General features: G+C 40.0%; 1 protein-coding gene across 3 annotated transcripts in view; it reads left to right on the forward strand.

Moving 5' to 3' along the window:
• The first annotated feature begins 449 nt into the window (after positions 1 to 449).
• The window catches only part of Cntn3 (contactin 3), a 397003-nt gene continuing 381075 nt past the window's right edge, over positions 450 to 16377 (forward strand). For all 3 annotated transcript variants that reach the window (XM_057765759.1, XM_057765776.1, XM_057765784.1), the window contains exon 1: positions 450 to 726. The gene's annotated coding sequence lies outside the window, so the exon portion shown is untranslated. The remainder of the gene's footprint in view (positions 727 to 16377) is intronic.

The raw sequence follows: 16377 nt of genomic DNA on the forward strand, positions 1-16377 counted from the left end.
TAAATACCGCAGTGGACTGTCTGTCCGTGATACCTTCCTTCACTGCCATCAGTTTTAATGACAAAATTACCAATTTTGCGCACGTGTGTGAGCTCAGCCTTAGAAGGTTTCCCTAAAAATGCAATCCCTGCCCTTAAACCGGTGTTACCCAGACTCTAGCTGCAAAGCAGGAGGCCACCCAGTGGTGACTCGCTGACGGCCGCCCATCCCGCTCCACAGGACCCTGCTGAGGCCGGACACACGTGGGCGAAAGCAGCTGGGACTCAAGCAGCCTTCGGTGGCGGCTGGGCACGGAGGCCCGGGGGATGGGGGGTGGGAGGGGGTGGTGGTGCGAGCAGCGTGAGGCGCGGGACCCTGTTGGCTGCGCCGCCTCGCTCCCCGCCCCTTTCTCCCACCCAGTGTCCCCTCCCTTCCTCCCTCCCTTCAGGGCTCGTGCGGGAGCAGGAGCCCAGCCTGAGCGGCAGAAGTGCAGGCAGCGCTCCTTCGGCGCCTGCAGCAGCCATCGCAGCCGGGCGCGCGGTGGCGCCGGCGGCTGGCGGGCGGGCGGGCGCCGCGGTCCGGCGGGGAACTGCGCGGAACCTTGCAGAATAGTGCGGACGGGGGCGCTGCGGCGAAGGCGGCGACTCGCACCAGTGCGCACGGCAGCCCCCCCGGGCCAGCCAGCGGCGGTGGCGGCGCCGGCGGGCGGGCCGGCGGGGCAGGCGCCTTGCAAGCTGGTGCAGCTAGGTAGGTCGGGGTTGTTCGCTTGCTTACTGCAGCCTTGGCACTGGAATGAACCACCTGCCTGGGAAACTTTACCCACTGGCTTTAGGGCTTCTTGACAGGGAAAGTTTGTTTGCCCAGGAGATGCTTCCGATGAGTGGAGAGTAAAGGATGCTCCTAGGTGCCGGTTTGGCAGGGGGCATTATTTCTCCATCTTGGGGCTAGGATCGAATTTGGGAAGGGATGCCTTCTCTGGCTGAAGCGCTGGGAAAAGGCAATCAATGCCCCTCTGGTATGTCTTCAGAGTAGACAGTTTGGCCAATGAAAGTTGGGGGGGAAAAGTTGGGAGGCCTAGAGATGCTGAGGAAGAATCCCAGGGCATGGAGCTGAGCTTAAGAAAGAGATAGAGATGCGTTTTGTGCCTGAAACTGTGGTCCTGACTCCCAGATCAGCACAAGCTAGAATGTAAGCTATGTCTGTTACTACCCAAGTTTTGCGGGCTGCGTTTCCATTCCATTCAGAAATCAGCAGCCCTGAGTGGAATCCCTTGTCATGGCGATTATTTCGTTGATTTGTTCTGGTGGACTGTATGTAGTTCTGGTGCCTTAAGAGCTGGCTGGGAGCTGGCTGATTTTATGTTCTCAGGAGTTCCCGAAAAGCTCTCACCAGACTACCAGAGACCGAAAATCAGGAAGTGCCAGCCCTGTGCACCGGTCAAAGTCCCAGCACCTTCTGGAAGGAGTATTCCCCACTTCCTATCGCATGAAATGTGAGGTTTATGGGGCTCTCCTTGTGTAGAGCTCCGTTCCACAAGGGCTCAACAATCCTTAGGTCCTTCCCAGGATTGCGATCCTTTACTGATTTACAAGGAGGTGTGCAGAAAGGAATAAGTCAAAAACCAATGGTGCTGGGCTCTGGTGAGGACAGCAAACGTGTGTTCAGAAACGGGTGGGATCAGACAGCCCCCAGAAAGGAAAGAGGTAGACAGTTTCCTAACCCCAGCCCAGTACATACAGAAACGAGGCTACACATACAATCAACCTGTGATGTGTGTGGTGCGGGAGGATTGCCAGAAACTGGAGCTCATTTGGAGAGTAGGTCAACCCCAAAATAATTTAAAAATGATTAAGCAAGAATAACTAAACGCACATGCACAATACCGGAGGATATGTGCTGTGGTTTCTGTCTACCCCTACAGAGATGAATATCACATTCTCTGAGAAAAAAAAATGTAGTCTGTAAATAGATTAAAAAAGAGAATTAAAAAGAACATTGAGTCAGAGCCCTTTAGAGAGTGAAAGGGGGAGTAATTGCCTTTCAAAGAGCTTTTATATTTCAGTGACAAGTCAGACCTTTTACTTAGTTTTGCAGCACTAGCTGTGTTTACCAACACTAACCTGACTCTGGTTGCATCCTGGTGGGTGGTTTTAACCCTTTGTGTTTTGATTCTTGTTACTAGGGAAGACGTCTGCAGGTTAAGATCCTCATGACTTAGTGTAACATTAGTAGATTGCCTAATATTTGCATGTCACTATGGGACAGGTTCTTGTAAATGTGCATAAAAGGTATTTGATGGGCACATAACCAGTGGAGTCTGGAGCTCTGAATGCCTGTCTGTTTGACCTCAATTGAGAGTCAACAACATGTGGTTTGAGGGGGTCACTATTCTCTAGCAAACTACTGAACACTTTTTATCAGATAAACGGTGACATTGCATGCAAGCTGGTGCTCCTCTTGTATAAAGGTGGCCAGCAGGAGACATAGAAGCGATAATTGATTTGCAGGCTAATAGATTCAGGCAATAGCCATCTCTGACAATAGCACTCAGTCCCATATTCTCCTTACTGTCCAGGTGCCACAACTGTCCGCCTTGAGATGTGAAGGCATTCTGCCCATCTCTCCAGGAGAATTCTAACTTTAAATATCCTTCACAACACAAGCGGACAGCCCAAGTGTTTCTTAAAATAGCAACAAAATATTTAATAGAATCAAAGTGCCAAGCGATTTCAAGTAGAGCGAAGATTAGCTGCAGACAACAAGCTGCAGCCTTTCAGCTGCTGATTTATCTTCAATTTTTCTCTGTCACATTTCATGTATGCCTAGTTATTACAAACTAATAGCCTCTTCAGTTTGCTAGCAAAATATGTACCCTTCCCACTTATAAGTGCCCCACTCCTTCTCATGCATTCAGTGTACATCTTCTCGTTTTGTTTTTACTGCATAATTTAAGTGTCCAACTTGAAGTTCTCATTAACTTCTAATACGTTTTGTGCTGAAAGAGTATGCAGTTATAATGGGACCATTCAGACTGCCAGATCTGTAGATCTCTGTATGGTGGCAGAACCCCAGAACGGAGATGGTTTGATTGGCTCCACATGTTCTGGTTTCCCAGTCACCATTTAGTGTTTATAGCACTGAAAGGTTACTTGTATGTGGTAGGAGATAGAGAGAGGAAAGTAAGGCTTTCTGTGCTTATTTGTTTGTGGTTTCTGTTTTGGTCAACTCCAGTACTCTATGCCTAAGAGGTTTCATGTTCGCTATTTATTTTTGTCTTTGAAAATGAAAAACCCTAGGTCCATTAATATACACTGTGTCTATAAACATGATCTTAAGATGCGTGTGTAGTAGAGTTGCTAGCCTCGATAATCTCTTATGCTTGCTAATCATGCCTTGGGTAGCATCAAATTTGAAAAATAATGAGAATTTCTTTGATTTTCACTTTCAGCTCTAGAAGGAGCAATGGTACTAAGTGGCTTCTGGTTTATAATGTCTCCCACCCCCAGCTCCCATGTTTCTATACTCACTGTGAACATATCTTGGGAAATTTGTTCCCGTAGAAATGCACTCCCTGGCTAAGGCTTAGTATGCCAAGTTTCCGTCCGTAATACATTTTTATTTTCCTCCTTTTATGTACATGTTATAAACAAGAAATAAGGGTTTGTAATAGAAGTGCTGGCAGAACTTTATAGCATTTGAAACAGCTCTGCTACTTGGAATGTAAATGTTTGTAGAATCTTTACTGTGCAAGAAGCTGCCTTGCAAAGTGTGAGGAAAAAAACTCAACTGATTTATTAAGTAAGATAAGATAATTCAGGAGGTACGTATATTCCTCATTGCAGACATATTGGCATTTGGAAAAATAGATTATATCTGTTGCAGCAATTCTACTGCATTCTCTTAGGTGCTGGTAGAACTCAGATTGTAAATTTTCTGAGTTCTAAAACAGAACAATTTTCTCTTGTTTATTTTCTAAGTCACTTGACTTTGATTATCTTTCATCTCTCAAGATATGAGATCTGTGCAATAACCCCAGTTTGATTACATTACTGATAAATGAGCCTGGAGACACATTATTTTAATAGGGGAAATAATTCGTAAGACTGTTACTTTAATTCAGATATTCATGCCTGGAGACAATGCAGCAGCAGTGTGCTTCAAGTCCTTTAATTTGGACTCCGAACTATTTCTCAAATTTGCCTGTCATCAACCATCTCCACCTGTATCGTTCTTCCCCACATTCTCAACTTATGCTCTGGGACCACTGAATCAGCTTCTATCTCTCTTTTCAAACTTGGTTCTCCATATTCATTCTACCCAGCTGGAATACACACTCACGTACAGACATACATACATACATACGTTAAATTAGTACTCTTCTATACATAATGTTTAAGTGCTTAATGTTTGCACTTCAAATAAAATAAAAACTACTAAACATCATCGAAGAGCTGTGTATAATTTAAATACATATTATGCTTTGAGAGCAAAACCGTCTTCAGTGACTTTCTGTTGTTCTCTTTCTTTACCACTTTTTTTCCAGCTCTGGAATTATTGTGTACTTTTTTTTTTTTAAGGGAAGTCCTTATTTGTAAACACTTGTGTATGCACACACATAGACCTATGGACTCACAGAGGGCTTTCTGTTTGTTTCTAATGTATGTTAGGAATCTTTCTTAGATGCTCTGTGTTATTTCACCCATAGCATTGCTCATCACATGGGACTGTCCATTTCTTTGCCTGTTTCCAAGTAGGCATCTTGTAATTAGGTATTGTTTCTGTCCAATAGACCTCTTCTTAGAGTAGCTAACTCTCATTGGTGTTTGACAAACCCATGAGCATTGACACTTTGGGATGCTGAGTTTGCAGCCTATGCCTGTGGAATTTCTGTGACCAAAGATCTTTAGTGGGTGTTCCACATTCAGCAGAAGTTTGCTGTTGATCTTTGCACTGTTCTTCCTGACCCATTGGTTCAGTATTTTATGTCTCTTGGATATCTGCTATGTCAAACTCATCATGTCCAAGTAGAGTTTATTATTTTCAGCTTAGCATCAGTGATCCCTTCTCTCCTTGTTTGCCATAGCCATCTGCCCAGGTGTCCTCAGTGTTCTGCTGAACTGTCTGCTTCCTTTGCTCTTGTAACCACCAATAGATTGCAAACACAGCACTCCCTGATTCTGTGTTACTTTGTGTTAGCCCAAGGTCTATTTTGCACCTGGCACCAAAATGCACCTGATTAAGAAGTTACTTCATTCATATCATGACCTTTCCTTGGTCTTTCTGATCTATGAAGCTGTGTTAAGCCATGATGTGAGCACATGGGTCACTGAATACCTCACTGCTGACATGAAAAAGAAGTGTTATTGATCTAGCCCATCCGCATAGGACTTCTTTGTGCCCATTCCACCCTCTACTTAGCCTTCTGGCTGCAAGGGGCTTCTTAACCTTTTCTTACAACTTTAGCCCTGTTTTCTTCTTGTTCCTTTTGTGTGTCTAGAACACGTATGACTTCAAGTCTATCACAGTTATCTCCCGTCTCAACTCAGGTCAGCATGCCTTCTACAGGAAAATCTTTCCTCCAACCCTGCCATTTGCCAGATGATGCTGAACCATCCAGTCCCCTAAGTAACCTGCTCCTCTGTAAAACTACTGAGACTTCTGCTTTCAGGCATTTTTTTTTTTTAAAAAAAGGACTTGGTTTTAAGAAGGATGGATTAGAATGTAGTATTGTATAATTGTTTAATATCTGGCTTTTCTAATACTCTGAAGCAGTACATTCATATTAGGAATTTGTTAAATATCCATGTAATCAAAGTCCATCTCGTTTATTGACATGAAGTTCTGCTGTAGTTATATGGGAACTGCTTGAAGTCAATTAAGTATGTATTTGTCAGATTTTTATTTATGCATGATATGAATACTGATAATTTATGATAATCATATCATAAATGATATGGTTAAATTTTAGAACGTTCTATGCTAAATAGAATTTTCTTTAAAGGAAGAATAATCTATAGGTTCTAAGTTCTGGGTGGTGATCTAAGTATAATAATGATCTGATTTTGTGGATTGAAGTTAATTCATGAGTCCCAAAATTCATCATTTTATTTTAGTAAAACATGAACATCTGCAATAAACAAGTAAATGACTGCATCGCAACAAATCCAAAGCTTGTCTTGCTAAACTGTAAACAATTATTTAGGAATGACTGGAGGCTTTGTGGGTATCAGTCGCTTCATCAGCCACCCATTCAAGGGTAGCCCTGCATTCTGCAGAAATGCTACATGCTTCTTCTCACCCGCCCCTGAACGTTTATGTGTGCAGGTACATGTGTGTGCATGTAGAGGCCCAAGGTCAGTGCCAGTTGTCTTTCTCAACTGCTCTCCATACATGAAGCTTCAACATGAAAGGCAATTTTTGACATGTGGTGTCCCACTGAACCTGAAACTCACAAATGTGCATAGACTGGCTGGCCAGCAAGCTCCAGGATCTATATATGTTTGCTTAACCCAGTGCTGGGCCTAGACACACAGGCCTTCTGGTGGGATTCTGTGACTGCTGAGAATCTAGCAGTTTGCCTGCTGCACTGTCTCACTAGCGCCTGTGTTCTCCCTGCAGACACATGTTCTGTTCTGCTGAGCTAACAGATCCTTAGTCCGTATCTGAATCATCTCTGGGGCGAGGCTTCTTAACCTGTATCTTCACTTCAAAATTTTAGATAATTCCAACAGAAAAGTAGCATTATCGAAACATGAGTTCTCTCTGTTTTTCAGTCAGCTTCCTCACCTGGTTGCTGTTAACCAGAGTATAGGCACTACTCAATTTTCACCATTTTAAAAGCCTGGGGCTCACAAGTGCATGAACAGCATTCTGTCTCGGGTACAGATTCTGATAGCTAAGATTCAGATTTAAAGAACAAATATCTCAAGAGATACTATTTCCATGTTAACAGTCACTGTTATATATTTTTGCAAAAGTCTTCTGGGTTTGGAATAATCTATTTCTATATACCCTTTCCATAGAAATAATTCTGGTTTTTAAATTTCATGAATTCCTTCACCTTGAAGCTGCTGGCTGTACGAGCCACCGTAGAAATGAAAACTGCAAGAATTTCATCAACCAGGTCATGGCATTTGGGAGGTTCTCTGGGGTCATTAGAGTGCGAATCTGAGTTGATTTCCCAAACTACATTTGCAAAGTTCTACAGGTAACAAACATTTGTTTATATGATCAGACTTGGGAGGTTTTTCACAGCACTGAAGCTGAAGTCAAACCGAATCTTCCTCTGCGTGTTCTTAAAGGATTGCAGTCCATTTTTATTTCTTACATGGAAATAGGCACTCTCTAAAATAACTTAGCACATTGCAGAAGATGGTAATGACACTTTTCAGGCAATTAAAATCAACCCGAACAATATAGCTGGTGATCTAATCTGATGTATGTTCCTCACTTGGCCTGGCCCCGTCCCTGAATGTAAAGCAGCAGAGTGTGGCTGATTACCAGGCATCGGCCCTAATTCTGGTGAATATTCGAGGGCTGTGGAATACAGATAAGGCGTATTTGTCCCAGAGAGGGGTGTGCATAACAACACTCCCTCCCCTCTTTCCTTCTTATCCCTTCTGCCTATAGAAATGCTTACATTTGTATGTATTAGACAATTTAAGTCATTTTTTTTTCCTTCTGTGCCTCACAGTGAATACTTACTTGCTAAGGTTCCTTTTTAAGTACAGCTAACTGAAAATTTCGTGCATTGCTGCATGATTTTGAAACTTAAACACCAAAGATTTCCATTTTTATTCCATTAAATAAAAGTGTTCTCTTATGCCGTGTAAAGGTAAGCACGTTCATGTTCAGTATTGATCTATTAGATTATTGTACCAGTATTTAACACTGTTTTCTTCTGTTCAGTCATTTGGATTAAATGGCGTTATTGGTTTTGAAAATAACAGAACCCTCAATATGTGAGTTTTGCTGTATCCTTTAGTCACATATGGTGTGAAGATGCTTACACGTACAGTGCTTATTTCTATCTGATGGAAATTTTTAGAATATAAGGCTTACCTCCTTTTAATTGAACAGCATTGTGATTGTTGCTGCTATTTGTTTTGCGATCATTGGAAAATATCTTTTCTTATTTTTAAAGAAATTACTCTTGAGGTTTATCTCCTGAGTCTTGACTTTTTTTTTCTTCAAATCTTATCATTGTTTTCTTGCTATTTCTCTTTCCACTTCATGCTGGTCTTCTGATGCCTGCCACTCCATTTCATCCACACATACTTATCCATTTACACAAACATAATGCACAGCCTAGAGATGAGAATGAGCTGGTGTTAACTCCAAATTATAACATTTCTAAGGTAAGATATACAAACATTCTAGAGACTCCAGGCAGAAGAGACTCAAATCAAATGACGGATGACATTTGGGATCATTTCAGGAGTCAAACATCTCCATGATATTTAAAATGAATAAGCTTCTAATTCTTCTGATTCTTTCGCTTCTCCTCCAGCTTCTCCCTTTCCTTTCTACCTTTTAGTTTTTCTTACTTTAGGGTCAAATTTGAAATCACTCCTTCTGTACTAACCGCAAGAGTCTCACTTCTTTGGATTATCTCTTATTGAGCATATTGAATTCATTAATATGTATGACTATTACAATGGGGGGAAGAATGGGGGGGGCAATTTAAAAGTTCCTTTCTCAGAGAAGCATGCACACAGTAAACAATGAAAACACATACCAGCTTGGTGACAGACTGCTTGTAAGGACACGATGGGGATAACTTCCTTTGCATGATGGAGTGTCTCATCTTCTCTGTTTCACTGGCCCCTTGTGAATTCCTCACATTCAGGTTTTTAAGAGATAAGGTAGTTTCTGTTGACAGAAACTTCTCACTTTGAGTCACCTTGTAAGTAGCTTTGAGAATCCTAGTGTAGTCTGCCAACACACAGCAACTAGCCAGATCATTAGGTATTAGAACAAGGCCATCCACCCCAGCTAAGCTGTAAGGTGATGCATAGCTTTGGTAAGCTTTGACATAGCCAGCAATCAGACTGTTTTACTGACCACAGGTTATATCTAGAGTCATCTTGTCTTTTTCTACTTCCCATGTAGATGAGATCCATGTATGTCTCTCTTAGGGTCTTCTTGGTTATCAAGGTTCTCTGGGATTATGAATTGTAGGCTTTATGTCTAAAAGCCACTTACAAGTGATTACATATTAATCAGGTCTGGGTTATCTCCCTCAGTATGATGTTTTCTAGATTCATTTATTTGCTTGCAAATTTCAAATTTCAAGATGCCATTATTACTCCTTCATGTAAATGTACCACATCTTCTTTATCCATTCTTCGGTCAAGGGGCATTTAGGTTGTCTCCATGTTCTGGCTATGATAAACAATGCCGTTATGAATATAGTTGAGCCCATGTCCTTGTGGCACAGTTGAGCATTCTTTGGGTATATACCCAAAAGTGGTATTGCTGGGTTTTGAGGTAGGTTGTTTCCTAATTTTCTGAGAAATCACCATACTGATTTTCAAAGTGGTTGTACCAGTTTGTACTCCTCCCAGCAATGCAGGAGTATTTCTTTTACTCCACATCCTCTCCAGCATAAGTTGTCATCAGTGTTTTTGATCTTGGCAATTCTTACAGCTGTAAGATGGAATCTTGGAGTTGTTTTGATTTGCATTTTTCTGATGGCTAAGGATGTTGAGCTTTTCCATAAGTGTCTTTCAGTCATTTTAGATTCATCTGTTGAGAGTTCTCTGTTTAGGTCTGTACTCCATTTTTTTATTGGATTATTTGTTCTTTTGATGACCTATTTCTTAATTTCTTTATATATTTTGGAGATCAGCCCTCTGTCCAATGTGGGGTTGGTGAAGATCTTTTCCTATTCTGTAGGTTGGTTTTTGTCTTGTTGACTATGTCCTCAGCTTTACAGACGCTTCTCAGTTTCAGGAGGTCCCATTTATTAATTATTTCTCTCAGTGTCTGTGTTACTGGGGTTATATTTAGGAAGCGGTCTTCATGTGCCAATGTGTTCAAGTGTACTTCCCACTTTCTGTTCTCTAAGGTTCAGTATAATTGGTTTTATGTTGAGGTCTTTGAAGCATTTTGATATGAGTTTTGTGCATGGTGATAGATAAGGATCTATTTTCATTCTTCTACACACTGATATCCAGTTTTGCCAGACTGAAGTTATTTTTCTTTTAACCAAAATGTATTCTCCACCTCTACTCAGGGCCTGGAAATTCCATTCTACTTCAGTGAGTTTAACATTATTTAGTACTACATAGAAGTTAGACCTTGTGGTATTTTACTTTCTGTGTCAGGCCTTTCTCCCCAAACATAAACATCTTTAAATTTCATACATACTCTTGAAATGATGCAATCACTTTCATTTTAAGACTGAATAGTGTGTGTGTGTGTGTGTGTGTGTGGTGTAGGTTTATTTGTGGCATTTTCTTTGTCCATTCATTGACTAACTGGTGTTGATATTGATTCCATGTTTTGCCTATTATGAATAACTCTACAGGGAATGTGAGGGTATAGGTAACTCTTCAGTGTATCAATTTCCTTTCACATGCTCACATATTTCACACATATGTATGTATACATGCACCTATATATAGTAATGATAGTAACTGTGTTTTTGAGGAACTTTCATATAGTTTTCCCCAATGGTGAAATTAATTTTGTTACCTCCAATAGTGAGCAAGGCACCCCCTTTCCATTCCTTATTAGCTCTAGTTTTCTTTCAGTATCTTACACAGCCCTTATGACAGTAAGAAGACAAGTTTAGCTTGTGGGGATGTGACTTGCTTGTGCCATGCACTTTCTCATGTGCATCATGGTTGTTGCTTTGTGTCTTCTCTTCTTCTGCAAAATGTTTATTAGCTTTAAGTCTTAAAATTTGTTTTCTTGTTGTTCAGTTCTTGACTTTCCAATGATTTATGTGTTAAACCTTACAGTTTTAAAGTCTACAGATCTTATTTTCATTTGGGGCATTTTCATTTCACTGTCTTGATTTTTTTTTTGGCTGTACAGAATTTTTTAACTGATATGATCCCATTTTATCTTTTGGGAATCATGTAGAAAACAAATTATTGTGCATCCCACTATGACTGAGGTTTCCGCCTAAGTGTCCTGTAGTAGTTTTGGGTTTGGAATCTTATGATTAAGTTCTTGATTCATTTTGAGTTGATTGTTGTGTGATACCATTGAGGCCTAGTTTCATTATTACCTTGGTAGATCTCCAGGTATCTCAAATCACTTATTGGTGAGACTGAGACTATCATTTTATGGCCATGTAATCTTTGATTCTTTGTGGGAAATTGAGTGCTCAAAATTTTTGAATCAGTTCCATGCCTTCTTATCTATGTATGTAGTGGTTTTGCATGTTGGTTTTTATGCCAGTACTGTGGTTTTTTTAAATTTTTTTTATTTCTGTTGCTTTGTAGTATGACTCTAAAGTCAAATAGTTTGATTTTTTTTCAGATTTTTTTTGTGTTTAAGATTGCTTTGGCTATTTAGTTTTCCATAAATTTCATAATATAAATTTTTATGAAAAATGTCATTATGCCATGATGATAAACATTGTGTTGAACCTATGGACTATTTTGCCTACTTACATTTTAGTATTATTATTCTTAATACTTACTAATACTTTTCCAATTCATGAAATTGAATATTGTCTCTCTCTCTTCCTCTCTTCCTCCTCCCTCCATCCCTGCCTCCCTGCCTCCCTTCCTTCCTTTCTTCAATTTCAAACAAATTATGATATAAATGATGCTTTAATGTGTGTAAGTATCAGTTTACTTGATGTCATATCTCTTCTTGTTTTGTGAATGTTTAGTCAGCTTTGGTTTTGGTAGCATACAATTCAAAGTCTCAGTGCCTTTTAACAGCAACCATGACTCATCAGTGTTGTGTGGAGCTGTGAGTCTTTTGAGGATGGGCACAGCTTTTTTCTAAGCTGTGGATGAATTTCATGCCTCCTATATACAGCTTTATATTCTGGAATCCATGTTGAAATTGCATTTCTGTAGTGGATGCTCTCGTCCTCAATCTAGAATCACTAATGTAAGATCAATGTTACTGTGTCATGCTAGAAATACAATCAGCTGGTTACTCAAAGACTTGACCCTCTCTGAGAATCTCTTTTTGCCTTAAAGAACTATCTCATCAAGCAGTGGGGAGTTATATGTTGATGGTGGCCTTTGACCTATGAATGAGTGCACATAACAACAAGTGTTGCCTCAGTTTGGAAAGCCCAAATGGTCATTCCAGTCTTTGGATGCTTTGCTCAAATTGCTTTAAATCTCAGCATCTCTCTGTGCCCTTTCATATGTTTAGTTCCTTATACTTTTTCCAGTTGATTCTTAAATGCTTCACAGTCTCAACTTTTCTTCTCCTCAACTCAATCTTCATCTCAGGATTGGTCTCTGCAGAACCCATGTTAGGAAAGACCTTACTCTGAGATATGCTACTCACATTGCAAAGGGAGAAACCTGAGAGGCTTGGCTAAATAATGCAATTGCATTAGAAGTTTGTGTTAGGGATAGTTTTTTCTCTGGCACATTTTCACACAGAGACCACACAAGTGAAGAAGGATAAGCAACTATTTCTAAACATTAGCATAGTCTTGTAAAGTCTACCCCTGAGTGTCAAAGTACACTCTTAGTCACATGTACAAACAATACACTTGCCCACTCTGTCTCAGTCTGTTTGATTCTGCTATACGCAGAATATATGGTACTGGCTGATTAGTAGTACAAAGGTTTTACTAACTTGCAGTCTGCAGATAATGAGAAGATGAAGTATCTCCTTATTTATTTATTTATTTATTTATTTATTTATTTATTATGCATATAGTGTCCTGTCTCTCTGTATGCTTGCTGGCCAGAAGAGGGCACCAGATCTCATTACAGATGGCTGTGAGCCATCATGTGGTTACTGGGAATTGAACTCAGGTCCTCTGGAAGAGCAGTCAGTGCTCTTAACCTCTGAGCCATCTTTCCAGCCCCCAGTATCTACATTTTTTTTTTAAAAAAAGGTTCAATTCATGGCAAGAAATAGACAAATATCAGTGTAAAGCAGGCAAAATAAAACTAGGCGCAGGCTTGCTGGCTTTATAAACCCCTGCTCTTGTGAAAACTACTCAAGTGCCTGAAGAACAGGAATTAACTCAGGGTTAGAGACACTTTTTATCTGCAATACTCTGAACCCATAATATACCAAGACCCACCTCCCAGGACTAATGTATTGAATTTTATTGGGGGACAAAACTTATTTTGAGGTACCAGATCTTGCCTGTTATTTCTGGACCCCTAAACTCTCATATCAATAGACAACAAGTTTCATGGTTTTATTATGGATTCGGTACCTAATCACAGATGTTTTTCTGGACAAAGCTAATAGAAACAATTACTAATGCATCAAAGTTTCACTCTTTAATTAAAAGAGTGGAGGGGGACATGAGAGTGATCTGGAGGGAGGAAAGTAATGCAACTCTATTTCAATTAAAATATACTAAAAAAGCTCCAAACCTCACTGTGTTGCTCAAGTTGACCCTAGATTCAGTAGCCTCAAGACTCTACTTCCTGTATAGCTGACAGTATAGACCCATGCCACCATACCTACCTAGGAATTAAAGTTTCTGTCTCGTTCTTGACCTGTCTCAAACACTGCAAACTGCATATGTTATAGAATGAAGAGGTCGCAATGTACCTATATGAATTCATTACTACCTCTATAATTCTACGTAGAAAACAAATCCACAAATGTTGGCAGTATCATATGAGAAATGTATACAGTTCTCTTTCTGTTGGCTGTACTAACCTCAGTTGGGCTTGATCATATTTTAATGAGTCAACTAAGGTTTAGACTGGCTTAATTTACTTTGTTCAAGCTACAGGTTTGTCTGTGAGCTGTTTTCACCTTGCTTGGGTCTGTGAGGAGTTCTCTGATGAAAATTATTTTCATACCATTTACAAAGACGAAAGCGCAAATGGTACAGCCCTCTTACCTTGCTTGCCACTGGAATTTAACTACTTCTGATTCATTTTGTTGACCACGAAGTCAGGAGTGGAGAACAATCCTCATTTTTAGTGGAAATAACTATCAAGATGTGTCTAAAGGACATAAATATAGGAAGGAATGAAAAATTGAGGCCAGTAATGCAGTCTGTCATGCCACTAAACCTCATATCCATTAAGCATTATAGATGACCCCTAGATTTTAACTGCCTTTCAATTAGAGACAGAAAATGCAGAATGTCACTTTGTTGCCCATGAATGTATTATTACTTTTTAATTGCTTCATAAGTGAAGGAGGCATATGTAAAAAGAATAAATGCTGAAAGCTCTCAGGGAGCATTGAGTCGAATTAGAACTGACATTTCTTTCTTTCTTTCTTTCTTTCTTTCTTTCTTTCTTTCTTTCTTTCTTTCTTTCTTCCTTCCTTCCTTCCTTCCTTCCTTCCTTCCTTCTTTCTTTCTTTCTTTCTTTTTTGTATCTAATGATGTTTTGCTTAGCAATAATGTGTATACTACTTAATATAGGAAACAGTGTCTACCACTTAATAGTATACATGTCTAGTGTTTAATGTGGGTACTGGGGATCTGAACTCAGGTCCTCATGCTTGTACAGCAAGCACTTTCCCCTCCAAGCGATACTTTCAGTCCCCGCTTTCCTTTTCTTTGTCCCACCTTCACTTGTACCTATCATTTAAAACACGCAGTTTTCCCTCTCTCTTCTCTTTAGCCATTAATTTACTTCTCCGGTGATCTGGATCTGTTCATTCGTTTGTTGGCATGGTTACTCTTCTGGAGACTATTTCTCCCTACTTCCCCATTCTTGGAGATCTTAGTCAAGTAATTTACTTTGGTTAATGAGTTGTCAGTTTTCCATATGGAGTCTCTTCTTGTTGTGGTTCTTGGTTTATTTTCTCATATAGTGTCATAGCTGGTGAAGCCAGAGCTTGACACAAACTGTCTGTGAGCCTGAGTCCTGAGTAACTGTAAGGAGGATTGAAAATAAGCAATACATGAATGGCATTTTCTCTCATTAAAAGAGATTAATTAGGTTACTAGTCCCCTCAACACTAAGTGATTTATGCTCTTCACTGGCACACATATCTATCATGTGGCCCACAGGTCACTTATATCTTAGGATAGGAATGTATGCACAGCAGTTTTGTAGATGAGATCATCACATAACATGTTAAAACAATAGACACTCATGCCGCAGTATGCCAGTGTTCTCTATGTGTTTCATAACACTTCAGTTTTAATATCTGTACAAGAGACCTCATCAATATCCTTGCCAGAGTTACAATTTTTAAAACATTGTATCCTCTACTCTCCCCCAAAAGACAACATCATCATGGAACCAAAGAACAGCAGGGTTTGTGATATTTTTTAATTTTTGTTTTATTTAAAAGGCATGGAGAATTAGCACGCAGACATTCTTTTCTTTTTCCTATAGAGAAATAACTCCTGAAAAAAACCAATTTTCTCCAGCTTTTGTTTGCACATCTTCATCTATGTCATCCTCATCATATGTCTCAGCTGTTACAGAATTTTCTATTCTTGTTTCCCCTGCTTTGTGCTACATTCTATTTTTCCCCAGTATAAAGGTTTGAACTGTGGGCACTGTACATAGGAAGTAAGTGCTCCACACTGAGCCACAGCCTTGCTTCTCATTCTTTATTATCTTGATTGTATTTCTACAACAGAGTTACTGTTTTTCTCTTCAATCCTTATAAAGCATCAGGACATTTAAGCTGATCCTTGGGTAAAATCCAGATTTGTTGATGTGGCTGGTAATGTTTCTGTGATTTAAATCCCACCACTTTCTCTGGACTTAGCCTGGGGAAGGGTTACCCATACTGTCAGAAATTCACTAACCATTCCTGAACAGGCTCCTGTGTACAGCCACTCACTGGAGCACAGTTCTACATTTTCTTGGCTCTTTCCTGATTCTTGATTGCTTTCACACTTACCCATCAGCCACTGCTAGGATCTTCCAACCGATCTTACAAATTCAAATTACATGACAGATCATTAAGCAAATGCTCTTCTTCTCTTTATTACTCATTACTCTTATTGAATGTCTGTTTCTCATGTTGAGCAGTGTGGGGAAGAGGAAACTTAGCTTTCCCTAGTGCCTAAGCCAGGGAAGGCTCTAGGAAATGTTGAACAAAAGCTGGCAAGATGCTTCAGCAGGGAAAAGCACTTGTCATACAAGCCTAACGACACTTGAGTTTGATCCCTGAGTCCACAGTTGTGGTGTGACCTGCATGTTTGCACTCAGAAGTACACATCTGGGTGTGTACTCACACACATAATGATAATAATAAATAAAACAAAAACAGATAATAAAAGTATTGAACACATGAGAT

Source organism: Chionomys nivalis, chromosome 1 (assembly GCF_950005125.1).
Source record: "Chionomys nivalis chromosome 1, mChiNiv1.1, whole genome shotgun sequence".
Lineage (NCBI taxonomy): Eukaryota > Metazoa > Chordata > Mammalia > Rodentia > Cricetidae > Chionomys > Chionomys nivalis.